The 27031-nt window shown below is 45.9% G+C and overlaps 1 protein-coding gene across 4 annotated transcripts in view; it reads left to right on the top strand.

The window, feature by feature from the left end:
* The window catches only part of TCF20 (transcription factor 20), a 129525-nt gene that overhangs the window by 5791 nt on the left and 96703 nt on the right, over positions 1-27031 (top strand). For 2 of the 4 annotated variants that reach the window (XM_014256664.2, XM_005527681.3), the window contains exon 2: positions 5816-5926. The exons of 1 other annotated variant lie outside the window; for it this stretch is intronic. The gene's annotated coding sequence lies outside the window, so the exon portion shown is untranslated. Of the gene's footprint in view, positions 1-3874; positions 4006-5815; positions 5927-27031 lie in introns of all 4 variants that reach the window. One more of the 4 variants, XM_088055432.1, reaches the window with a different exon arrangement.

Here is a 27031-nt window from a genome sequence, read left to right as displayed (position 1 = left end):
AAAAAAGGGGGAGAGGTTGAGTTTCACTGCCTCTACAAATGGAGACATACTGTAGTTCATGAGACCCCATTGCTGTGGGCCTAAGAATTATTATTGTTGTTATTATTAGGCTCATGTATTATTATTAAGAGGCTCAAAAAATAGTAACTGTAATCATTCTTTATGAGAGGGCAAAAGGAAACTGCCTGGTGGGATAGCTGTAAGCCAAGTTTGTAAAAGAGCTTCCCCAAACCTGGTGATGGTGGCTGTTTGGACCGAGACCCTGGAGCTGGTGGGACCAGGTGGTCTGGAGTAAATGACAAGGAGAGGAAAAGTCTGGAGAATTTTCTGCGTGCCATGATGAGCCAGGTCCAGAGCTGGGTACCATGGCACCAGGAGGAAGTCTCTCCTTCTCCCAACTGTGGCTTGCAGTTGTTCCAAGTGCTACTGTCTAGTTAATTTTCAGACACTAGCAGAAATTGGGAAGGCCTTGCAGGACATTGCTATGGTATTATAGAATGGTGCCATCTTGCTCCAGGGATGTGATGAAGCCCAGGGGTGAGATGAAGCTCAGGCTCCATGGGAGCTGGCCAAGGCAAACTTCACTTCTGCTGGCTGGCAGGGCTGGTGTTTCTGCCTTGGCTTTGCCACTGATGTTTTGGTTGTATCTGCATTAGCCTGTGCTGGCTGCAGGGAGGACGTGTCCCCAGTGAGACACATGCCCAAGCATCAGTTTAGCAGGGGCACAGTGCAGGTTGGAGCGTACATTTGGAGATGAAATGGGGGCATCTGTTGGCCTACAGCCATTGCCTTATGGCCAAAGGAGCAGAAGCAGTGCCTGTCTGGTGAATTTTCTACAGCATGAAGGTGGAGATGATGTCAGTGAAGAGCAGTGTACCAGAGGCAGCAGGATGCAGTGAGCCTGTGCATGTGTGGACTGACCCTGCAGCTGTACTTGGCGAGAGGGACAGGTTGCAATTGGTGTGGTGCACAAATTGGAAACGTTTGTGCAGCCATTTTCAAATAAGGAAAGTCATAGGAGGGATGAGGGAATTTGCTCCAGCTTTGAGAGTTAAGAGATTTATTTCATGCTGCACTGTAGTTGGGTTGGGTTTTTGAAGCATTTAAACCTAAATTCTTCTCATTGGTAGCAGAAGACATGGGGAAAGAAAGGTTATTGTAGGGTTGTGTTGCGTTGCATGGTAAGATTATACACTGGGTAGCTCTAACAGTGGGATGTAAATTCTCACAAGGATGGAGTGAATAAAAGAAAGAATCAGTGCATTGATATTAAATAATGATGGCACTGAATATGATGAGTACAAAGTGTCTTTGTTTTCAAGGCTATGTTTGGGGTTTTTTTAAACTGACACATTTATAAGCCAGCTGCAATATATTTTTAAAAGACACATTTGTAAGAGTGGGAGCAATGCAGAAAACGCTGGAAGTAATCTCATTGAGAGGTATGGGTTTTTTCCATTCCTTTGCACATGCATGCAGCCTCTGGGGAAGATGTTAGTGAAGGAGCTTGGATAATCGGGGTCTTCTCTGGAGCTGCCATTGTTCTGATTGATGTAGTGTGTATTAGCTGGGGAATGTGTAGAGATGCATGGGCTGATGGGCTGTCTGGGGTTTCATCTCTGCAGTCTCCCTTTTTTTCACTCCTCCTGGATAGAGATATATATCCTGGCAGATTTGTCTTCCACCTACATCTCTTTCTCTTCTCATGTAAATACTTGCTGATTTTTTTGGGTTTTGTTTTGGTTTGGTTTTGTTATTGTTGTTCTTCTGGCAAATCTTTTACTGTGCTTGTAATGGGTGATTCTTCTCCTCATGATGGTGGGCGTTCCTGTACGCTGGTCTCTTCCTTGATCATTTTGCTGAAATTTCATGCAGCCTGCCCTGTCTGGGGGCATCTTATCTGCTCTTGTGATGTTGCTCTAGTAAAGATCCAGGTGTTGTAGCTGACTCCAGCATTGCTCCAGCTGCCCTTTGGGGTGTGAATGAATGCACAAAGTAAAAAAAGCAGCTGTTTTGGGCTCCTGTTTGTCCTCAGATCTGAAATGCTGAGAGCACGTTGGAGTTCCCATGTAGGACTGTAGTAATGAAATAGTACTGGAGAGAGAGGGAGTAGGAGAGCATGCGATGGTCGTTTCAGATAGATTAACAAAGAGGGGCTATTACAGTGCCAGTAGAAGACATCCTAATCTGAAGGTTCCTAGCCAGCAAATATTTTAAAAAGCTATTCCAGAGAGTAAGAGGGAAGCCTGAGAGGTCTGTGCTATAATTAATTGCCCAGATACCACTGGAGGAGCAGTTTGAAGAAGGGAACTCATATGGGAGCCGGGTGTGGTGTAGAGGGGGAAATGGGTATTTCCTGACTTTTGTTTGCAAGGACCAAATGTAGAAGGAATTTTAGACAAAATAGGTGCAAAGAAGGACTAAAATTAATAGATAATTTGATTTTATTTTATTCTGCACTGCATGCTCCTGGCTAGTGTTACTTGAACATCAATTGAAGCAGTACAGAGCATGCTTGGGAACTGGAGACATTAAGTAGAAAGAGGGAGCGAATCTGATTAGCTTTGCTTTTTGAGCATTAAGCAGAAAGACAGCCTGAAATGTGATTGCAAACAGATAATAGCAGCAGGCTCCTGAGGCACCACCACAACCTGGCATATGGGGTGATAGATCTAACCATGCCATAGAACTGTTTCTTGTAATAGAAGCTGCTTGTTTTTATGTTGCGGTTGCTGTTGTACTTTCTAATTATCCTATTCATCGCTGTCTGCCATTTTGAGCCTGGCCACGTGGGATGGCTCAGCCCCCTGGAATGTGTGCCCTGTGGAGCACTTCTGTCCTGAATAGTAACAGGAGCTCTGGTAGCCAAAGGGTGAGAGGGAAGAGGTGCCAAGGCTCAAGAGTCCTAGCTATTTTCCCCCTTATTTCCAAGAATAAGGGAAGTAGCAGCTGCTGCTTTTGCCATGATGAAAAAGATGAGTGCTGATGTGTGTAAATGTCCTAAGTTCCCTCTGAATGTCGAGGTATTGGGGCTTGTTGGGAGAAGGTTTCTAGTGACCTGAAAAAAGGGGCATCTATTGGTTTTACTTATCATTAATAAATAGAAGCTGGCCTTGCTACACCAGTCACTTTTTTGGAACAATAGCAGAGATCCCAGTGCCACTTCCAGTCTGGGGCCTCTCTTCCACACAAAGCAAATGCAGCAGAGAAAGCAGGCAGAGGCTAAGCTGGTGCAAGCTGGAATTGGAGCTGCTGTTAGAGCATCCAACTCCGCTGCTTGGGTTGTTTCTGTGTTGTGATCCTTTCCCCAAAGCTGCCTGCTTTCCCTTCTTTCCAGACAAGGCTTTCGCTAATGGAAAGTCTAAAAAAAACGTTTCCAAAGCTGGTATGGATCAGGGGAATGTAGATAGAATGGGAAGAGCAGACCTCTCTTTAAAATGTCTGAACAAAGCACAGAAGCTCACATGTATATGTGTATATATATGTATTTTTAGGCTAGAAGGGGTGGGTCAGACTAGTGTTTCTGTGACCTTTTCTCAGCTGTGGCTTGCCTTTCATGAATGCTGCCTTTCCTTGCCTGTCAGGGGACTTCCACTTCCTTCCTGCTGGCCTGCAGGGCTGCAGGCAGCCTCCCTACCCTTGTGGCAGCTCCCAGCTCTGGCTCTGAGCCCAAGCTAATAATCCTGACATATTTTACTGCCTTGTGCTCTGCTCCGTGCCTCGCTGTAGGGGAGACGGTGTGTGAGGTTGTGGTTTGCATGACTTTAAGCATTGCACTGGCCTTGGGGAAACCCAAACCTCGTAATAAGCACCGGCTGAGCCTCTGGTAGAGCCTGGCTTTGCTCAGCGAGGCCCCTTGCTTCCCTGCTTGCAGGTGACCAGCTGGCACAGATGTCATCCAAACACACCTTCCAGTTGTCTCTGGCTGCCCGGATGATTACCAGCACTGTGGCGTTCGGGTGGAAGTAGGAGGTGTTGATAGCCAGGAAAGGAAAAATTCATCAGGTACCAGAGAAGGGTAATGAAGATCTCCTCTCACCACTCTCCCCATGCATCAAAGCACTTTTAAAAAAAATAGAGCGCTCATCTTTGACCCCCATTAATGACTGCCTTGGTCTGTGTAAGAGTTTTATGAGTCTGTTGATGCTCCCACAGAGTTTAATTATTTAGAGCGTGAGGTGGAGGATTGTGCTTTCACTGCTGATGGTGCAGGGTTCAGGCCCTCCTGGCGGGCGGGGGGTTGGTTACAAAGGCAGGCTGGCTGGGAATGCAGCCACTGGCTCTGAGGAGCCTAAGGGAGGCACGAGCTGCAGCTGTGTGGTCCTTGTCAAGGCTGGGCAAAGCAGCGTATCCTTCTCATTGTGAGTTCCACGTGACCTGTCATGTGGAATTCAAGGTCTGTGTCCTTCCCATCAGGGCACTTAATGGTCTGGACCTGAGATACCTTAAGTGACTACCTGAAGCTGTTGGGTGGACGTACTTGTGGCAGATCCTGCTTGTTGCTGAGCCCCCCCAGTCAGTGCTAGAGACTTTAGGGGCTGGTGTGAGACTTTGGCAGCAATATCTGTTTTATCAGCCTGGGGCTACAGGGCCTTTCCTGTAATTCTCTGTAGTATCAAGCCTTTGCCTGCCTCTTTTCTGTGACCAGTTGCCTCCTGTTCCCCCCAGGTTCTGCTCTACACTCTAGCAACCAGTTTTCCTACTGTAAAATCCCATCTTGAGTCTGCTGCTTCCTTCCCTTTGCAGTACATCAGCTTGCTCTTGCCTTTCCTACTTTTCCTCACCCAGCACGTCAGTGCTGGTAACCCTCCTGAGACTCGGGAACACAGATCAGATATAAGGAACAACCGAGGAACAGTGGGATATCTGAACTTCTAGTGGGAAGGTACCAGACTCCAGGTCTGATTGAATGGGATGTGGGCTGGTCTGATATGTCAGCTGGCCAACTGGAAGGGTCAGATGCTCACCTTCTGGCTGCTTCTGGAATGGGTAAATTCCTTTAGAATTGTGCTGCCTCTTATGTTTGTGGGTCCTTAGGGTGTGCAGTTCTCATCAGTGCTGAAATGAAACAGCAGCGTTTGTTGGAGGACTGTAAGTGGAGGCTTCTTTCAGAGCAAAAATGCTTAGGTAGTATTGGTGGATCTGGGTTTGGCTGGTAGCCAAATAAATTTATGGGCAGACTAGGAAGCCTTAGTTGATGTGGAAGGTTCACATGACATTGCTCATACCCCACAATATCAGTATTTATATACTGAAAATGCTTATGATGGCAAACACCAAGCCAGTGGATCACCTGGTGCTGTGGCTGAAGGTTGAGCTCATTGTGTGTGCTGGGGCTCACTGCTGTGCTCTGCTGCCATTTCCTACCCCCTGGGCCCAGGGACACTTGAACCTTCTTCTCACATCTGTTCTCCCGCTGTCTCTTCATATGTGCTTAATCTCCTATTTTCTGCTGTAGCAAGGGCCTGTGCAGGCTCTTGGTTGCATGCCAATGGGCTTTTCATGCTATCCCTATTTACCCTGGTTTATCTCTTCCCACTCCTTTCCCTCTTCCTATTTCATTTCCTTTGGTATGGGACTAATGTTCCAGGTTGTGTTGAGTCACTGGGTTGAGCTGAGAAAGAGGGTGGAAGGGAAAAAGGGACTTATGCTGGTAAATGTGAGTTTCTGTCATCAACTCAGTCTTCAATTTGTTGATTATTGTGGATCTAGCTAAATCAGCTGGATCTGCTAGACAAACGTGAGGTGCTCTGTGTGCATATTCTACTCTGTTTTTCTGTTTTTCTTTTTTTACTTTTTCCCTGAAAATTAATAGGATTCTACCCATTGATGATTAGAACAACGTCTGAAGTTTTGGAATGGATCAGATGCGTCAATCAAATGTTACCACATTGCACCCGAAGAGAGGAATGCCATCCAGCTGGGGGTAGGGTCTGTTTTTTCTTTGTCCCCATCAGTGTCTAGAGTTACTGGAAACCTTTTTGGATTTTTAAATGTGAGAACTTTTAATAGAAAATATTAGTTTAAAAATTAATTGCTTCATTGTGTGAAAACTTGACTGCTTTTTTTTTTTGTTGGGATGGAGCAAGGTTGTGCCTCTTTATATTCAAAACGTTATTAATAATGTTGAGGCTTTGCAGGCTTTGGTAAAGAAAACATTTCAGTAACTACTTCAGATATTTTGGGAGGGAAATTTCATGTTTTAAATGAAAAGTAAATCTATTCTGATTACTAAGAAAGATGAAAATAATTTAACTTTTTTTCAGAAATGTCAAAGTTCAGGTCATTTGTCCTAGTTCTCGAAATTAATGTAAAACAGACTAATACCCCTGCACAAACTGTTCCCCTTGCAACAGCGGAGAGGGGGCAAATATCTCAGGAGGAAGCTGCATTTCTCTGTGTACTGCCTGTGGTCATGTGGCTACTGTGGCAGCAGGTACTGCATGAGACCTGGAACGAAGTAAAAGCTTGGTGGGAATGTGAATCTGAGGCTTTGCACGGGTGTAAAGCACAGGTTGCAATCCAAGAAGCAAACTGAAGTGGCTTTTTGGCTCCCTTCCGACTGATAGAGTATGGCTCCCCATTATCTTCTTGCTGGTGTGCCACTTAGCTGTTCCAGCAGAGAGGCTGAAGAATCAGAACACTTACCTGTCTCTCAGAAGTGGGATGGACTTTCCAGGTCAGGCATGTGAAGATCTGTGTGTTGGGATTTGTGTCCGGAAGTAATGCTGTTCCAGTTTTGCTCGCTTGGAATCTGAAGCTTCTTATGCTTCACATCAATTTCCTGTTCTTGTTAAAATTGCTTTTGCTTTAAAAATGAAGGGTCTTACAGCTAGGGGTTTGACAGAGTGTGCTGCAGAGTGATTCTTTTCTCCTCTGTAAGTTTCCTGAATGAATGATTTTGAAGTAAAGTAGTATTTCCCTGCAGAGCCTGCCTCTGTTAAGTCTTTAGACTGTTACAGCAACAGTGAGACTACCAGTGCAACGTTAATAATTTATGTGTGTTCCTCATTTTGGACCTTTGTCAGTCATTTCAGCCTTGGCAGGCTGGAAGAGATGAGAAAAGTATGTATAAGTTTGGATGCTGTTCCCTCTGCTTGTGTTCTCAAGGTAGGCAGAGGATTTGGGTCTTCAGAGCATGTCTATCTGGAACCTTTTAGCAATGCTGAATTCACAGAATACCAGAAAAATAGCATAATGGTGTTTCATTTCAGTCATCTCTGCATAGGGTTGTACTGCTTTTGTTGGACAAGTGTGGCTGATAAGTTTGTGAGCTTTCCTTGGTTGCAGGAGGTGAGTGGAAGGTGAATTTTTTATGGGTTTCTCCTGTGGGATGAGCCCAGCCAGGGTTTTGCTGCATGTCCATAATCAACCCCAAATGCATCTGTGCTGGTGAGGTGTGTAACTTTCTTCAAAACTAGCCTTCATGTCCTTGATTCTCTCCCTTGCTCCCTTCTAAAGGGAGGGAGATGGTCAGCTAGTTTGTGTGTTTCCTGAGTAGGTCTTGCTTGAAGTGAGAAGCAGAAGACTGAGCCGAATGAATATGGGTCTTCAGAAACAAGGCTGATGAGAGGGTGTCACCAAAGAACTCAACTGGTTTAAATACAAAGTGTTGCTGAATTCTGTTCTGGAGTTTACTGTTGCAGGTTTGTGCTTGGCATTAGCAATTACCTGAACACCTTCCAGCTTGGCTGCAGATCAGATACTTCAAATCTTGTTGGAAGCATGGCAGCATGTTCCAGGGAGCTTTGGAGAGCCAGTGGTGTATAATGCATGAACTAGTTGAGGTGTTTCAGCAAGCCTGTGTTCTTGCAGGCAGGTACTGAACAGTTTGAGTCAGGTTGGTCTACTTAAGTGGTATTTAGCAAGGAGGTAAATAGTTTGCAGGAAGTTGGAGAGTTAGCTCCCATTTGTTACTCATGGTCCAAAAAATGGTTGGTTCACCTCAGGCAGTAGGAGACCCACAGGTTTTGTACTGCTGGGTCATGGATAGATGGAACTGTCAAGGAGAAAAGAATGTTCTGGAAGAAGTCTGTATTTTAAGCTTGAAATAGATTTCTAGACTTGTTTTTTGGGGAAAACTGATGTTTTTTTAAAACTGGATTACATTGTTTCAAATTTAGTTTTTGACTGTCTTGGCTTGGAAGAAGGTTTGGCTCAAAAATTACTCTGTGCAGAAGGATCTGCAGAAAGATGAATGGATAAGAAGAAACTTGGTCTTGTTTTATGTTTCACTCACTAAAAACTTTTTGGAATGAATTTCTCACTATGCTTTGTACCTTTGTATTTAAAACGTACTCATTTCCTGGATTCTCTGTTCTGTCAAATCTTTCTAAGAGCTTGTATGTACAGCTTGAAGAAAACAGGATGTAAATGACTTAAGATTTCTTGATCTTAAATTTTAATACTTAAATTGCATAACAACGTGGGTTGGCTGCTGTAGGATGGTTATAGTTCAGGAAGAAACTATGATGCCTTGTTGGACTTCAGATGCATCAGTTGCAGCAATGAGAATTTTTTTTTCCCCTTTTTCTCTTTTTTTGACTGATAAGCCAGGAGTCTTACTCCTGGCTCTGCACTTGTGTGCTTCATCTAGTGTACATAAGCATTTGTAACAAAAGACTGCAAAGCAGCACTGGTTTGTTCTGCAAAACAGAGGCAATTGGGAAGCTGAGTTGGGAGATTCTCTTTCCTCTTTCTCCTTTTGTTTTTTTTTGGCCCCCTCTCCCTCCTCTTTACAAGAAGTTACTTTAAATAGGAAGCTGTTCAGCAGGTTGCAACTAGAATTCTATAATAAGATCTCTGTTCGCTCTCCCTACTTTTTCACATGCAAAGTTGTGGCTGTAATTATATGACAGCTGCCCTCTTGGCTGACATGCAGCAGATTGAACTGGGGATCTCCAGAGCTAAAAGTGTGAGCTGCTACTCTCTGAGCTAAAGCTCTATAGCTGGAGGCTGTAATGATCTATATCCTTCATGACTGAGTGTAGAAGGGAGCTGCAAAAAGCACTCGCTGAGTTATGGTGCATACAGGGTACTTACTGTGTACATGGTCACTTCCCAGGTGTACTGGAAGCTTTTTTTGAGTGGTTTGTGATAATTGTACAAACTGTTGTCAACTCATGGGTGCTTTAAAATGACGATCTGTTTTGAAGCCTTTCTACCTTAAAAAAACATTGCTAACCTGTTAGTCAGGCACAGACATTTGTTGCTGTTATGTGTAAGTTGTGCTGAGCTTGAGGTGCCCTGATGTTACTGAAGTCTTTCAACTCTACTGCAATGTAAGTAATTGTTACCAATATTGAATGCAGTATGAGAAACTCTACACTACCAATGATGTTCAGACAAATTTACCTTTATACTTTGCCATTATAATAGGTTTTTCACAGATGGCACCATGGGAGCTTTGTAAAAGCAAAGGAAGGAGAAACTGGAATTACTGGAATCTCTCCTGTTTCCTCAGGACCAGGAAAATCTGAACAGTGCCAAAGTTTGTTAGGCTGAGAAAAACTGAGGAGAAGCAGAACCGTATGGAGCTTCATGAGTGGTGTCAGCCATGGGTAGCTTCTGCAACGAGGGTTGTGGGAGAGGGGAATTGAGTTACAAGTTGAGACATTCATTTTGAACTTTGTGAAACATTAATTTTTGAACCCTCATCACCTTTTTTCCCCACATCCCCAAACAAAAACAAAAAAACCCAAACCCCCTCAAAAACCATAGTAACAATGACAACAAAACCCCAAACCATATAGGAGATAGGCATCTGCTAGCTTTAAATATGGTGAAGTAAGCCTTCCTATAGATCTGCACAGTTCAAAACCAAGCTGATCTTTTTGCAATAAAAAAATAGGAAATATGTAAAGGGTAAAATTAAAAGTTAAATAAAGTATCAACTGAGACAGTCTTTGAGACCTCAAACTTAAGTTAGTGCCAGTCCAGTATGTTAGAAACTTCCTTGATACTGAATATATTAACAGGGATATTGTCTGCTGTAAATTAAGATAGTCTCTGTATATGTTAGGCCATATCCTATTACACAAGTCTCACCATACTCAATCATAGTTTAGTAAACACCCTCCATCCTAGTTGCATCTTCCACTGACTTTCTTTGCATTATTTCATGCACACAGAGTTAATATTAAGATGCCTGTAGCATGGCCTAAGAAATTCTTATTTCCTCACCTCTCATTCCTGTCCTGTGCCACCATCATCCCATTGATTTTGGGGGTACAGCCATTGGCAGGACTGTGCTGTAACATACATTGGTTACCTGCTGTGGGTTAGAAGCCCCATTCCTCCAAACACATGAAATGACCCAGGCTACTTTGTCCATGATTTAGTGATTTAGTCCATGGTGCTGTCTTGCAAGCAGCAGTGTCGGCAGAACTGGGAGGAGATGTTTTGCAGGAGGGGCAGAGGAAATTTCTTAAGTTTGTGTTACTCCTGAGGCATCTTATGAGACTGTTCCTATCAGGCAATCTCACCAGCCTTAGGGCTTGATTCCCTACTGCCTGTCCCATCACTCCTTACAGGAAAGTGGGATGAGGATTCTTCCACTTCCCATGGGAACCTGTTCCAAAGCCTAATAGACTTTTCTGTCAGGAAACATTTCTTGATTGGGCTTTCATCATGGCTGTCAGGCTGCTGGTCCCTGGGATGACCTTAGCCTGCATCAATACCAGTGCCTTCCTTGCGCATGCTGCCTAGAGCCTGCTCCTCCTTCTCCTCTGGCATTCATTGTAGGCCTGTTTCAGCTGTAAGCAGCTGTACCTCGGCTCAGACTCCACTGTCCTTAGTGCTGCTGTTGGAGGCTGTTGGAGAAGTTGAGATCTGGGAGCCCTCATCAAGGGCCTGACTTGTGAGTCCGTTTTCAAGAATCCTTACTGCTGGCAAGTAAGGAAATAAACACTGAAGCAGCATTCATGTGTGTCTCTACCTTGGATAGAGCCAAGTCCAAGGAATCTGTTACAGTACAGCTATCCCATGACCTAATTGTATTGCTGTCAAATTCAAAAGTGTGTGTAAGACTCCACTATATTCCTGCAATCAGTTTAAACCAGGGCTTCTGATTTCTTTTACATGACAGAGTTTGTGCTGTCTATGTTGAAGCAGCAAGGAAGAGCAACCCAGCCAAGCTGTTCGTCTGTGAGGCTGTGGAAAATACCAACCATGAGGCTCAGCAATGTAGACTCTATATGCAGTGTATCCAATTTGGCAGGTGTGGATGAGGAGTCTGCCTTGCTAGCTCCTCAAGGAGTGACTCTTCCAAGGCTGGTGGCAGTTAGGCCAGGTTGTGGTGGCTGGCTGTGAGCAGACAGACAGGTTTCGTGGGGAGAACAGCATGCACCCAGTGTCACAGCCCTGGTATGCACTATAGGATAGAGGCACTAGAAGACTTTCCTCCACAGCACATGGCTGTTGTTTTGCACATGTGGATTTCATGAAAACATTTCGTACTTTTCAGCTGTCTTTTTGTTGCTGAACCCCTCCTCACTTTCTTGCATTCCCTTTCCAAGGTGGATCGAGTAGGGCACATTTCAGTGCTGCAGAGGCAAATGTATCTTTGACTTACACGGTATCATTGTGAAATTGACACTGTTTTCTAGTCGGTTTCTAGTACAGCCAAGTACTCTACTATCTGCTTCTATAATTTTGGTAGACCTTGTAATATGATGTCTTTTTAAGGAATGGATGTAATTACTCAAGAACTAGGGGGTGTATGAACTGTTTGGACAAAGACCCGTTAAACCAGAATGGTTGTGACACCAGAGATGTGAAGTAGCTTTCTTACCATGTCTCCTGATCCCTTCCTCTGTGCCCAGCGTGGACCCTCTATGTCCTCATCCTGCCTCTGTGTCCTGCAGTTCACATCCTGGCTCCCTTCTGCTCCTCACTGCTCTGACAGTGAGTTATTTCTCTGTTATTCCCACACAGTTCTTACTCCTCACAGCTGTGGGTTCCTATCCTCCTTGATCCTCAGAGGTCTTTATCCACCTTTCATTGGTGCTTTGCCATTGTTGGTTCTTCTGCAAGGTCTTCCTTTCCTGACTGTACTGCCCACTTCAAAAGGGAGGGCTTTTTGCTTTTCTCCATTCCCATGAGAGAAATAGAACTTCTGTCTTGTCTAGAGGTGGATAAAACACGGCCACACAGTCACCAGAATTTTGGTTAGTTTGTGTCATCTTTGACTCAGCTCATCTCTTCCCTGTTAATCGTGTACAAAGTATCCTTCTTCCCTTTGTTTTCATGGGGTTTGCATGCAGTGTCTTGCTCCCCTGGGACTAGGTGTCATGCCTGTTGAATCCGAGGGTGTCGTTTTGTGAGGGTTGTTTTTAGCAGTTCCTGCTGCTGCTTCTGAGCTACTTGTGCAGCTGAACGTGCTGCTGCACATTGAACTGGATCAGGGAATTGATCTGGATTAAACTAGCCAAGGTGAAGAGGAAAGCTGCTTAACCCAGAGATTTGCTCAAAGAAATACTTGAAAAACTACAGTTTAAGAGCACTTTGACTTGATAGCCCTTTGACTAACAACCCCCTGGTAATAGAAATCCCTTGTTTAAATGTGGAGTTGCTGCCTCCGCCCTTCAGACCCTCCTCTTGAGCTATTAAACACCAGCAGCCACCTGCTTCAGGCTTAGAGCAGCTGCTGCAGGTTAAGATGTGCTGTGCAGCCGCTCCAGGATGCATGGGACACGATACTGTTTGGAAGGGATGAGGACCCCCTGGAGTAAAAATCGACGTGTGTCGAAGCGTGCAAAATCATCCTTTCATGGAACATCACAGACTGAGACAAAGCTCTGTGCTTTTTTATCGTGACTGCTGGTCTGGTTTCACCCTGAGCGTTATTAATGTTCCAGGATGTTGCTGTGTCACTAAGTGTGGGAAATACAGCATACCTTGATGCTGGCTCGAAACGTTGAAAATGCTTTCCTCCGCCCTTCTCTGTGGGACACATTTAACCTGCTCCATCCCTCCCGAGCTGCTTGAGTGGAGCCCTGTCTGGTGGCTCTGCTCCTGCTCTTCCCCTTGGCTTTCTCGTACCCTTCCCTGCCTGATCCGTTGATGTGCTCCCAACTTCATGCTGTCCAGGGTCTAATTTTTGTTTAAGATCTTCGTTCCTTTAATGACAGCAGGAACCGAAGGCTGTTCTCTGTGGGGGCTGTGGTGCACGGCTGTGCTTGAGGTAATGAGACTTGATGAAAACCTCTTGTTACTGTGGCAAGATTTCTTCCTTCTCTGTGTTTAAGAAGGGGGGGGGGGGGAGGAGGAAAAGAAAAAGTGACAGACCCTGCTGGGTATGTTAATATATTTTTAATGGCTTCCATGTGGCTAGCTGAGTACTTATTTGTCCAGCCTGAGAGAAAAGGGTGGCAGCACGTTATTCTTGTGCACCCTTGAGCTTAGCTGGGAGTTGAAATGGGAGAGAGGGAGGATTGAGTGAAAATTTCACAGAAATCCTGTTGATAAAAATGAAAATCTCCTAGAGATGGAAGGGATTGGCAGAGAGAGAAAGATTGGATCCCAGATACCTCCTCCCCTCCCCCTCCCCAAATCTTCCTTTTTTTCTGGAATATTCCACTGTCTGCAATCATCAAGAGAGCTACTGTCTCAGACTATGGTATTTCTACCAGTGGTGAGGGGAGAGATTTTTCTGAAATAATTGCTGTATTTCTGCAGAGAAACATTTTTGAGAAACAAAAGGGTTTACGCTGTGGTGGCAAGCTGGGGAAGGGAGGGGGCTGGCAGGGATGCAGGGCTGGTGCTGGGCATTTTCCCCTTCCAGCCTTAATATGCCAGTTAAGCTGCAGGCAGGATGAGGCTGGTGGTCTGAGCCGGCTGCCCGGGGCGATGAGGGGTTTTACTGCTTTCCTGTTCCAAAGGCATGCAGAGCACTGCCGGGATTGAGGGGCAGCCAGTCTGGGGCTGCTGTGGGTTCTGGGGGTCAGGAGCCAGGGGCCTGGGGCAGTAGGTCAGAGCAGAGTTGTGCTTGATGGGGCTGTGAGGAGAGCGAGAGCTGCCGGTGAAACATTAATGCTGCGTAGCCCTGGTGAGAGGGGGAGAGAGCAAACTGTGAGGAGCCCTGGCACTTGGTGTGTGCTGATTAGATGGAGCTGCCAGGAGAGAATTGTGACACGTTGGCAGATTGGCTGGAAGGGTTCTGGTATGGTCGGGTACAATGGGTTGAGTCCACACCCAGCTGACTCCTGGTGCAGGAGGGTTGGGGGAGCAGTGATATCTCTCTGCCCTTGTGTTCTCATTCTTAACAAAATGCCAGTCAAGGCTGATGTAACCCTAGGGCAGGAAGGACTGAAAATCGGGTAGACACCAACCTAGGGTTTTCCCTGCTGTTATTAACTTGTTGTTCCTCAAGAAACAGCTAGTGTGCCAGCTCTGTGTTTCCCCTGTATTCAGTGACAAGCTCATCTCTCAATGTCCACTTATAGGAGATCTGTCCAGCCAGTGTTGACCCCAGGTGCCTTGGTGAGCCCTCCTCCAAGAAAGGAAGCCAGTGCATGTGAGGCATCTCTTGTCAAAGCCATAAAGGCATGCTAGCATCTCTTGAGGCAGGTGCATGGCTGGGGTCACTGTTGGGAGGATGTCAGGAAGTAATTTTCTTGAGTCACTGCCCAGTCCTGGAGTAGCGTGTGTGAATTGGCAACAGCCCTCGGCTGGCTTCTTGTTTCTGAGTGGCTGGAAAATGTCCCACAGCAGATATGTCTCTTCTTGGTGGCAACTTCTCTGGGTGTTCCCGAGGCAGCATCCCTACAGGGTCGAAGCTGTATTTTTTGAGGGAAAATTAAGAATTTTATGTGTATTTAGTTTTGGAGCCAAAAAATAGTGCTAGACTGGCAACTCTTGGGATATCCTTTGTAGTCTGCCCCTGCCAATGTACCAGATTGCTGACTTCCAGCCAAACTGGCCCCTCTGATTTTTAAGTCTCATAAAAACAGTTTGTGGGAGATTTCTCTGAGGATACTGTAAGTTTCTTTGTGTTACAGAAGACTGGAAGCACATATGGTGAGTTACTGATATCTGTCTGAAAGGACAACAACTTGTTAGTCTGCCCTGACCCAATTGCTTGGCTGATCTGACCATACCCTTATTTAGATTAAAATTAACTTTCAGCTGATTTAGTAAAAATAGGTTTAGTAGTGAACCAGGCAAATCAGGGATACGTTTGCATTCTGTATAAATCTGTCCATTCGGGTGTTTTGTGTCATTTTACCCAGCCACTTAAAGTGCTTCAGCTTGTCTCTCCTGTGTGCCCCTCTGTAGGCAAGACCTAGTTTTTGATGACTGTCCACTGCTTTCTTAACCCATTTTTCCAGTGGCTGGACTGGAGCTGGCTGGGCTGAAGTTGCTGACGGCATCATCACTTACCCAGGAGCATGAGTGAATGCGAATTGGCACAAAATAAAAACCAGGGATCCACCAGGCTCCCAGCCCTGTAAATTCTGGGTTGTTGAAGTCTTACTTTGCTTGAGTAGGCAATAACAGTCAGCTAATACATTCATATATTATTATTTTTACTCAAACCTCTTCCACTGATAATATGCTTATAAAAAAAAATGGAAGGATTTTGTTTCTCTCCTTGAGTGTGCTTTCTAGTGTTTGGTCTAGATTAGTTTTACAGATGACCCAAAGGGAATGTTTGTTCTAAACTAGGCTTGTACCAGTTTATCTCCCCTATTCACCCCATCACAATGGATTTAAAAAATGGTACTGTCATCAAGCCTGATACATCTAAGGCTGCAATAAAGAGTAATGTGTGCTCTGTGTTTTAATTTTTTTGAGGCCTTAGAGAACTGTTGCTGAGGTATAATGGATGTTTCTGTGAGCTCTAATACTTTAATTGTAGGTAAGAGAATTTTGCCTTTCTGAAGCTTAAAGCAATTCAATAAATACAAGTCTTGGTATAGACAGTAGCAAAATCAAGTGAGGACCATCCAGAATTTGTTGAGAACCGAGTAAAATCCCATTCCCTTTTAATAACACAGCTTTCAGTTTCTCACTCTTCAGGAGATATAATTTTCTTTGCCCACTGATTCTCATAGTCTTTCAGTCTAGAAAAACCTTTCATTGCTGGATGGGCAAGATTGGTGAGGTAAAGGAAATGGCCACAATTTTTGTCTTGACATTTTTATGCTGTGTGTTTTTAAAAAATACAATTGCCAAACCGCAACAAAAACCAAATCACAAAGTCACGTGCACATGTTTATTTTTAATTTTAAAGATTATTGTAAGGTCATCTCTACCTATCTCTGCCACAGGCCTCTAGCTGTACCATAATGTTAAGGGCTTCTGCCCTCTCTAGCAGACACTTGTCTTCTGAACAAAGACACGTACCCTCTTCTAAGATGCATTTCTATAGTCCTGATTTTCTGTAGGCACAAGGCTGTATGACATGGTCTTCCTGCTTTCTAGTTGTTTACTGGGGACACTGGCTGCCATGAAATGAGGCCATTGGGGAAGGTCTCAGAAGATCACAGAGTATCTTGCTGATCTTGCATGCATGTAAAAAGTGGGCATGTTATTTCCTGAGGGGGAAGGAGGGGTGAAAGGAGTTTAATTCCCTTACGCAGGAAGGTGAGCACACAAGGTGGGGGGAAGGCAGCTGACGTAGGTGCCCCTCAGCCTAGTGAGGATGTCCCAGGGAAGTGGCAGTGAGGTTTGTTCAGTAATTCAGTAACACTTCACCCCAAGCTCACCCCCTTGCCTTTCCTCTTGTTTCCTTAGCCCTTCCCCCTCCTTGGGAATCTGCGTCAGGGGAATTGGGAATTGCAGCCTGTGAACTGCACCCAGCAGCTCGTGGTGGCAGTTGTGGCTGCTGCTAAATCAGCCAGCTGAGCACCTGCTGTCTCCTGCTAAGGGAACTGAGCAGCCAGCTATTTGTTGTTAAAGTGACATTGTCAAAATAAAAATCCTGTTTTAACCAGGCTCTTTCCTTGCATTCCTTAATAAAGCACGGGATTACTAAATTAAATTAAATTCAAGAAATCATCTTCTCCCATTTTTAGCCAGAGGGGATGGCCTTGAGCATCAGGTATGAATTACCTACACACCCTGCAACCACAGCTTCACGTGCTGAGGTCAATACATTGACTTCCATGCAGCTTATTAGGTGGGGCTCTTTCAGATGCGACCTTATTAAAACCTGGAGTCCTCTCAGGATGATGGCAATCCCACGACTCTTTCCTTAAGTATAGGGGAGGGTGTTGTTGCAGCATCCTTGACAAAATATCTTTCTTCCCCAGACTGTCTGCCAAGAGGGGCATGGACCAGTCATTCACTGAGCTTTAGACATTACTGCAGCATGTTGCTGAGTGAACAGATTCTTCTGAGGGGTATCAAAGGCAGATATTTGCCTCATGTTAGTCAGGGCTAAGGCTCTTCCCTGAATGGGTAGTTGTGTACTACACTTGGTTACGTTGTTTTGTTGGTGCGATTCTTGTTTTTCACTTAAAAAAAAAACAACCCAGCTTTCTCAAGCCAGCTGTTATATCATTTCATAACCTCAGACTGTTTCCTTCCCTGCTTCTGACCTATTAGTTCATTTTTATAGTGCTTCAGAGCTGCTTCCTTCTTTGTCTCCTCTTGAACTTCCTACCCCCATTCTTCATGTGCTTGGCCAGATACCAGCATTGAAATGCCTGTGTGCTCAGATGGGAGTTTAAAACTACTGTGAGATATTTAATATGTGGAAGATGAGACTGACTTGCCACAGACACACAGGAAGGAGGAGTGACCCAGCATCCCAGGCTGAGGTGTGAGCTAGTAGTGCCTGCTCTTCTCTCCCCTGCCTCTTAGCCTCCTGAGAACATCGAAGGTTTCTGCTAGAGTGTCAGGTCTCTGCTTCTGCTTATCTACCTTCCAGTGTTCTTTCCTGGCTCTTTTCATCCTTGCTTAGAGCATCTTGGATGGCACAAAGTAGAGAGCAGGCCTTTGTTCCTGGTATGGGCTCTTTTGTCAGGAGGGCAAGAGGAGCAGTGTGGTTTGGGCACTGTCCCTGGCTCTGGTTCCCCTGTTCAGATGCTCTGCTGTCTGCAAAATGGGGCTGTTGCAGCCCACAGGGCTGGGGGATGTGCCTGCTTACAGACTGCAAAGCACTCAACAGCAGGAGAAGGGAAGACTGTGGATTGACAGCTGCAGAGCTGCCCCTGCCCTGCGGTAGCAAAGTGGAATTGGCACCTTGGGCTTCTCTGGGAAACAAGAGGGCGAGAGCTAATAAAAGATCAGTTTCTAATCTTCTGTTTTGGGGGAAACTCTGAGCAGCAGCAGAAGTGCTGGAGCTGCTGATCTGCAGATTGCTGTGGCTTGGCTTAGTCTAGTTTCACATTATAATGATTTTCTATGAGCTTGTGTGTGTGTGTTTGTGTTAATGAAGGCTTTAGTTCAGTACAAGCTGTTACCACTGGGCTACAATGTCTTGGTCTTTTTCACAAGTAAGTGAATTTTCCCAGTGTCCTGCCTCTCTGTATGCACACCCATGCACATGTGTGTGCATTTGGGGATCATTCAGGATGGAAAGTGCAGTGGAAATGTAAAATACTATAATTATGTGCAGTGTTCATTTCTATTTTTGCTCTGCAGTCAGCTTGGCAAGGGGAACTCTGTGTCTGGGCAGTCTCATATCTGATCTGATCTATTTGTCTGTGCTTTTTTGCATTGTGGTTTACAGCCCTGCAATTGAAACCTTCAAGATTACTTAAAGATGGAATGAGAGTGTGCTTCCACAGAGCTCTGTAAAGGCCATTTCTTCTAGTGCAAAATAATGGGCCTAAATGAGTTGACAGTGCTCCTTTTAAATCCACCACTTGGTTCCTGAGGGGGCGGGGGTGAGGACGTAATGTATAGGTCTTACAGGAATAAAGCCAGTGTTTTGTGCTCCCCTGCGGCTCTGCAGCAGTAGCTCACTGACTGACCCTATTAGCAGAGCGGTGCTGTCAGCGCGGGCCAGTCCGCTGTGTGCACGGGGAGCTGGGCTGAACAAATAGCACCGAGTTAGGGGTTCCGACAAGGCTACGCCAGAGACTGCCACATGGGGAAAGGAGGGGATGCTCCCTCATAGCTCACTCGTAAAAAAATACCCAAGTCTCTCCTTCTCTCTGGTTCATTTGAAGGTGCAGCTGTGGGAGTGACAGGTCTGAGGAGTTCCAGTGCAGGCAGTGCCTTGCAGTGCTGTAGAAAAGCAGGTGGAGGTACCAGAGTGGGGTGCATTTCTCTCTGAGCCACAGCTGGGCCCATGCACCAGCATTGCTCTTGAAGAGGCTGCAAGGAGTACTGGAAACTCTTACGGATGAGAGGTAGAGCCTAGGTCTTGATCAATCGATTGTTAAAGATCCCACTGCATTTCTCACTAGATGAGGGGACAGTAACCTCAGTGTCCTGGCCAAATTCCAGTTCATTACTTTCTGCCTGTCTAAAATTTCCCCTTCCCCCCACCGTTTATCCTGGAGAAGTTATCATTTGCTTCCTCTCCTAATGACTCACGGGTAATGCTGCTGGCACACAACTGATGCTTTATTTCATCCTGGTGATGAGGGAGTGATCCCTGTGGTTTGGGGTCTTTGGGCTGGAAGAGGCGCTATGGAAACACAAAGATGTTTGGAGTGTACACCTATATACAAAGACACTGTTGGCTACTGTTCCCTTCAGCTGCCGTTTCGGAACAGGTAAACAGGTTTTCCAGCTGCATCTTCCAGCTGAATCCAAATCACAAATGTGTGTGTGTGTGTGTCTTCAGTGTGTGTGCGTGTGTGTGTGCGCAAGCCTGTCTCTTCCCCCCCTCCCCTTTCGTCTTGGAACAAGAAGAATGTGTCAAGCCCTCTGGCTGCAATCCAGGACTCTCCGTGGAACTATAAATCGACCCGTCAGGGAGGGGGAAAGAGATTAACGTTGGCCGTCTTCATTAGTGAGTCCCCAGAGGAAACCGGGTCTGCCATGAGCCGTGAATGAGACCAGCTGAGAGAGGAGGGGGAGAGCTTGCGGTTTTTATCACTGCCTCCAGAGACCCTGGAGGAGTGGAGGAAAAGAGTGTGATAGGGATGGGAGGATGTAAAATGAAGGAAGCTGGAGCTTTCCAGCACATCGCTCGCTCCCTCATTGGTGGGCAGGTAGCTGTTTGCTGCTCCTCCGCGCCAATCCCTGACCTGTGAGCCCATGTGTGTGGCTGGAGTACTTGGCATGCTAATTGGGAGCAGAGAGGAGCGAGCCCAGTGGCAGTGCAATGCCCTGCCATGCTAAACAAGTGCCAGTAATTGCATTCAAGGTACTTTCATTATGTCAGATTTTTCACAGAACCAGAAAAGTGCATTTATCACGAGCAGCATAATTCTTCCTGGGCATTGCTTGGGGCGTGTGTATGCTTAATTCCCTGCCCCCTCTGCCTCACAGAAAGATGAAAGTAATCTTTGCCTTTTTTTATTCTCAGTTGCACACAGATTTTTACAAATAGCTTCTTTGAGCTTCAAACAACAATCTCTTTCTTCCTTGTACTGTTTATTGTGTATGTTTGCACTGCAGGCTCATGCAAACACATGCATGCACTAATGCACACATGTGCTAATTGTTGTTTTTTCCAGGCTGACAGAGGATATGGAGGCTGCAACTGCAGCTGGTGATGTTTCAGGATCCCTTGTAAAGTCCCTGAGAGCCTGGATTCTGGTGATGCTCCTACCAGTAAAATCTGGTTTAAGCTGGTAGTTGTCTTCCCCCCCAACCCCCCCCACCCCCCCCCCCCCGCTTCTTGCAGTGAGTGACGCAGGCTCAACAGCTCCAGATAGTGATGCTCTTTATTCACCGAGCAGGCATCACACATCGTGGCAACACCAGCTATGCAAACACACTGTTCTGCCAGGGTACCTAGCAGTGACCTGAGGGGACCAGGGGAAGGGAGGCCTCCTGTCTGTGTCACCTTTGCAGCATGACAAGAGAACCAATTAGTGTCGGTTGTGGTGGCAGTTCTTACTGATGGGGACACAGACCTGGCTAAGATGTGAACTGAGACATCATACATCTTCTCACTCTGCCTCCCTGTGGGTTTCTGTGGTGGGGAAGTCACACTTGGGAGCAAGGGAGCTCCTGGGAAATACAGCCAGTGCCTGCAGCCACTCTTGTTTCTGGAGGTGCTAGTGACCTTTGCAGGTGATTGGAGTTACCAATCTGCATGGCAGAAATCTCTGCTAAAACTTACTTTTCTCCCTATCCTCTCACTGCTGTGTTTTTGTTCTCTTGCTGTTTTCCCCCTTAGACATCTGGCTGCCCTCAATACCAGCAAAGCTTCCAGTATTTTCTTTACCTTGATATCCACAATCTTTCATAAAATATGGTGCAAGGCTTAGCTTTTGCTTTCACACATGCCACCAGAGCTTAGACATATTTGGTGTGGAATTTGTCAGCTTCTTGAAATTGCTTTTTAACTAGCCTTTGCAACACAATTGTGACTTGTACTTCTAGGCAGTTAGCATTTACTTTTACTTATTACTTGGTAATAAGTAAAAGTAATACCGTGTTTCTGATATTGATAGAGTTTTTAAAAAATATTTTGTTAGGACCAACCCATAGCCTATAGTCCCTAGCTTCAGGTGTTCACAGGCAGAAGTGGACAAACAATGGTTCAAATAGAAGTGTGGACAGGAAGGAGAACAGAAAGCTGGAGCAGAGGAGCTGCTGTTTACATGAAAGGAGGGCACTCCTGGTGCTAAAAAGAGGTATTTCAGGGCAGTGAGCCCTAGTTTTGGTATAAATGCCAGTAATCCTGTTGCTTCCTAGTTCCCTTTTATGGCTCTCACTGGTCCTAGCTGAGGAGCATGCACTGATGTTTTGCCATACCATGGAAGAGAAGAAATAAATGATGATGAGTAGAAGGGTAACTGCACTATGGTGTGTCGTAACACACCACCAGCCACGGTGTCGCTAATGAACAAGCTGATGGATGAGTTATTTACTCCATGGTCTGGAGGGAAAAAGCCACCTCTGCTGATGCCCACTTCTGAGCAGTGTGAGGGCTCTGCATCAAGAATAGCATGTTACCTGCAGGAGCAAATCCTGCTTTTCCTTGTGCAGCTGGATGCCCTTTGGAAAGCTCCAGTTCAAGCCTGATCCTCCTTAGCTTGTGGTATGGCTTGAGGTAGTTCAGTCTGTGAGGCATCCTGCTGCCAGCTGAGGTGGAGGTCTCTGCTCCTGTGGGACCTCTGTCCGGGTGGAAGAGTGGAGGAGGCACAAGGGGAATGCAGCCTGTTGTGGGGGAAAAGTGCTGCAGTAGATTAAAGCAGCTGCTGAGGGACTCCTCCAGTGAAGCCTGAAATCAGATTGTTTGATAGACATCGTGTTAGAAGCACCTGGCTGGTTCTGTTTGCCCCACAGCTCCCTACCTCAGAGAGAAAACAAGGATTTTCACTGCTCCAGAATTGCTTTACTCTTCCCTCTTCCTTTCCTTTGCTATGCCCTAGAGGGTAGATTGACTGCCTGCAGTGAGCCACGGGTGTCTGCTGGAGGTGGAGAGCGGTAGAAGGATTTGGGAACCCCTCACCCCAATGGCATCCCCTTCTCTGAAAGATGGAGAGCTTATGGAGACATGGGTTGTTTTAGTGTGATTTTATTTTTTTTCCCAGCTCTGATTTTTGTTCTGCCTCATTTGCATATTGTGTTTTTTTTTCCAAGCCTCTGCATCTCCTTTTTGCTTTTTTTTTTTTTTTAAAATTATCTTCTCTCTGCTAAAGATTGCTCCCTAACTCTCAAATGTCCCTCCCCCGCCTCACTCCCCCCCATCCCCCCCTGCATTTTTCTTTCATCCTTTGTTCTTGATTGCTTGTGCCCGGGAGCAAAGAAAGGAAAAGGAAAGGATACCATCTTTCTGTGAAATACAGGAGAAATAGGCAGGCAAGCAAAGTTGTCAGCCTGGCAGAGTGAGATTGAATCCATCTCAGGAACACGTTGCACACCTTGAACATGAGATTCACCTTCTCCATTATGCTTGCCATGCCACGCTATGTGGCTCTGGTCCTGCCAGCCCTGGATGGGACTCCCCTGCAGAAATGTTGCTTTTGGCATCTGCTGCCCCAGAGGGGCAAAAACCTGCCTGCTGTGTCTGCACCGGTTGCTAACAGGGTCCCGTGCACGGTCCACTCCTGGTCCTGGTCCTGCTGTGAATCCACACAGGAGTGTAGGGGTAATCATCTGAAATGTGTGTGCACGCTGGCTGATGCATCACATCTCCCTCCTTCCATCTCCTCTCCCCCTGCATCAGCAGCACTGCCATAATCTCTCAAAATCAACAGGCCATTACAGTCTGATGTAACTCAATGAGTACTCTGAGACAGAAATCCTGCAGTGTACTTAAAAACCCTAATGCAGAAACACAGTGCTATCTTGCATTCTCCTTCCACCTCGTTTCCTGGTTTCTAATGTAAAATGAGCATTGTTTCTATGTCTGCACATAGGGTTTTTTAGCAGAGCTAGGCTTCAACCAGCTTTTTATTCCCTTTCAGCTCCCAGAATCTTAAATATAGAATCTGATCTTCCCCCCCTCCAAACATCTCAATTTTTTATTACCTTTAGGAGCAATGGCTTCCAGCTTGTGCCTTGGGAGAGTGGAGGTCACAGAGACTTCACAGAGGCCCTCTGTTTCACCTGCCTTTGCCTGTCTGGCCTGTCCCTCAGCAGTGAAATGTGGCACTTTAGGTTGATCAGACCCCATGGATGGGCCATTCAGGTAAAGATGGGCCATGCTGGGTTTTGCACAGCAGAAATGTCTTTCCCTAGAAGACCTCTATGTTAAATGTGGCCTTATATTTCAATCCTACTTCTTAGTCCCCTCCCTTGAGTTTTTGTTGTAAGCCACATTTCTGCCCCAGAGAACTCTTGATCTTTAATCCTTACTGGGGAGTGGCATCTACTTGCCTGATATTTTCAGGTTATTCCTGTTTCTCACAGGACTCTTCTGCAACTGAGACCTAGGCTGCAGGCTGATGCAGTGGGGTAGCACAAGCTTCAATGTCAAATACCACAGAACTGGATCTTTTGTTATTTTGGTTACATAAGATAAACATGAATGATGGATGAAATTGAGTGAGGTGTTGGCTGGATAGACCATGTTTACTGTCAGTGGTTCTTCCAAGCCTCTTACCGTGGCATCTTGCTGGATCATCAATGTGTGAGGTGTCACGGTTCATGTGTTGCTGTGTGGTTTGCTTTATGCCCATGGTAAAGTGCCAGAAACACTGTCCCATTGTTGGGCCCACTGACCCATTCGGTCTGATACCCTGTCTTGGGCACTGGAGCTGCCTATGATGCCAGAGCTGACACCAGGTGTTCCTGGAAAGTGAAGAACTATTCCAGTGTGGATAATTTGGAGCAATGACCCTAAGAGAGAAGCTGCTTCTTTATATCTGTCAGTTGGCTTTCATACACTTCAAAATGTAAGGCTCTGCACTAGTTTATAACTGATTTTGTGTCTGATACCACTGTGGATATATTTTTGTTATCTTTGCAAAAGTCTAATTGAATTAAGATACTGGCCAGTCTGTCTTCTGGACTGTCAAAGGAACTCCATGTGCTTCTATCCTGTGGCTGCAGAGACTGCAATTTGGCAGGACCTCCTCCTGGGTGGTGCCTGCATCTAAGAAATTTCACTTGTCCTCCATGTCCAAGTATCCAGGAAGCCTCCTGCCAGAACTGCAGGCACTGGATTCCTCTGTTCATACTTACCCCATCCATCCAGCTAATGTGTTTTATAGCTTATCATCTGCTGGTTCCAGTCAAAGCATTACAGCTGCTCGAGCAGCTTGAGCTTCCCTTTACTTTCTCTTCACATGCCATACCTTGCGCTCCTTTGGAGACAGCAGTTTATTTTCTGGCTTGCTATAAAATCACTTCTCTGGTACAAAAAGCTCCTGTACAGCTGTGTGACTTTGGAAGGCACTTGCTGACCATTTTGTCATTTCTCATGTCTCATTTAATCTGAAAATACTCCCTTTTCCCTGTCTTTGCCCCTCTTAGCATTTCTCTTCTCCCTGCATTGTAGATATGAGCACTTGAGCCAGTTGGAAATATTGATTAAACGTGGGGTTTTTCTCTCTTTTGGAAAGTGTTAGTTTAAACACTAGTAAGTGTCTGTCTAAGACTCAGCATTTCATACAAGTTTCACAGGGAAAGGAATGTGGTGTTGTTGTCCAGCTGCCCAGAATATCCCCTAGCCTGCCAGCACGAAGGCTGTCCTCTGAACTAGAGCAAAGCCTTTACTCCTGATGGGATAGTGCAGTGGGCAGAGAGGTTTTTCCATGGCTATCTTTTATGAAATAGATCCTGCTTCTCACTCACACCAGGAGATGGCAGGTGGGGAAATGGCTTTGGAAACTGGCTTTCTCGACAGCGGCCAGGATCCTGCTGTGCCTTCATATCATTCTGTGAGGAGTGGGAGGAGAAGCTTGTTTTGGTTTGTGTTTTGTTTCCTTAAAGCTTTGAAAAGGTGTGTCACCTGCTGCAGTGTAATTAAAGCATTCTTAAGTCTGTTTGGCTTCCGAAGCTGTTTTACTGTAAGTTGTTCCTGGAAAATACCTTCAAAAGATGTTGGAAGTTGAAAGGGCAGGATTGGGCATCAAGTTATGAACCAGGTACTTGTTGATATGATGCACTAAATAGTTGTTTCTCCAGCTGCAGGTTTGTATTAAGTGGTCCTGGTAGTGCTGTGGCTGCAGCCTCGTTTAGAACATGTGTTGTTCAGGGAAAGGGGAGAAGATAGGCCATCCCACTGGAGGGAACGTGCTGCATGAGGACTCGACTTGCTGCACTTGAAACCCAAGCCTGCCTCTGCTGATGACGTTATTTAGCTTCTCTGCACCTCCAGAAGAGGATGTGCTGGAGGGCTTCCCTTTGTAAACTCTGGCTGTGGGCGTCTGATGAGGAAGGCAGGAATTAGGTTTGAACCCCTTCCGACTGAGCAGGGGGAAGAGAAGCAGATGGAAGAACCCGAATGAAAGGCTTGCACTTACTCGGTGCTGTTCACCATTTGGAGTTGAAACCTATGGCCCGGAGATGGAGCGATACTGGCATTTGGGTTGCAGGTGTCAGGTTGTTCTTAAGGGCATGGCTTTGTGATAGGCTGACGTAGATAGAGATCAGCACAGTTACCAAATGGAACGGACCCAGTTGTCTCCCACATTCCTTGTTACTGCTGCAAGTATGCTGTGGTGAACTAGCCAAGTACAGACAACGTTTTTCAGCCAGATCTAGTCAGGGAAATGTGCTGAGGGAAAAGAGGCAGGAGGGGCTTCTTTGCCCCCCTCAGCAGAAGTAAGGACTTGGATTGTCTTGACGTGTTATCTGACAACTTGTTTTCAGCTCATTTAGCTAACTCGTCTGCTTCCTGCCGTTGCCCTCTCCTGTTATCCCCATTTAATAGTACTTCCCAGCTTTATGCGGGTGTGATAAGGCTATCGCAGGCTGAGAAGTGATCCGACGAAACGCGTGTTTGTGTATACATGTGCGAGAGGGAGAGAGACCTAAGAATAATTTGTGCTGTCAAAACCTCTGCGGGGCAAGAAATGGCATTGGCAAGGGCTGCTGACAGGCGGGGACGGGATGCCTTGGCGCGGCCAGGTCCGTGCAGAGCCTTCCAACCCTGCCGGCCCGTCGTGTTGTGCTGACTGTGCGTGACTCAGCCTCGGTGGCATTTCGCAGTTTGTAACACAATAGCACTGGAGCGCTGCCGCCCATCAATTCTGAAACTAAAGGGGGTGGCAGCAATGGGCAGAAACCTATTGATCGCGCTGTAAATCAGAAGGATAAAGGAAAAAGCCCGATTCCCCGGAAAATTGCGGGTCTCTCACCTGCTGCAGGCAGAAGAGTCTTTCTGGCACCTCTTCTGGGCATCTGCAATATTAGTACTTAATTCACTTGTGTACAGGGACCATTGGTAGTATGGGGTCTAAGATCAGTGCTAGTTCTTTCCGTGTTTTGTGCAGGCAAGCGATGGGACTTCAGCAGGGCTGGATTAAGTCAGATAATGGTGCTAGAGGATTCAGCCTTGCTT

The sequence above is a fragment of the Pseudopodoces humilis genome, chromosome 5, assembly GCF_049639895.1.
Source record: "Pseudopodoces humilis isolate 2021_Gansu_Grassland_sample_001 chromosome 5, ASM4963989v1, whole genome shotgun sequence".
NCBI lineage: Eukaryota > Metazoa > Chordata > Aves > Passeriformes > Paridae > Pseudopodoces > Pseudopodoces humilis.
This window is presented reverse-complemented; position numbering and strand designations above follow the sequence as displayed.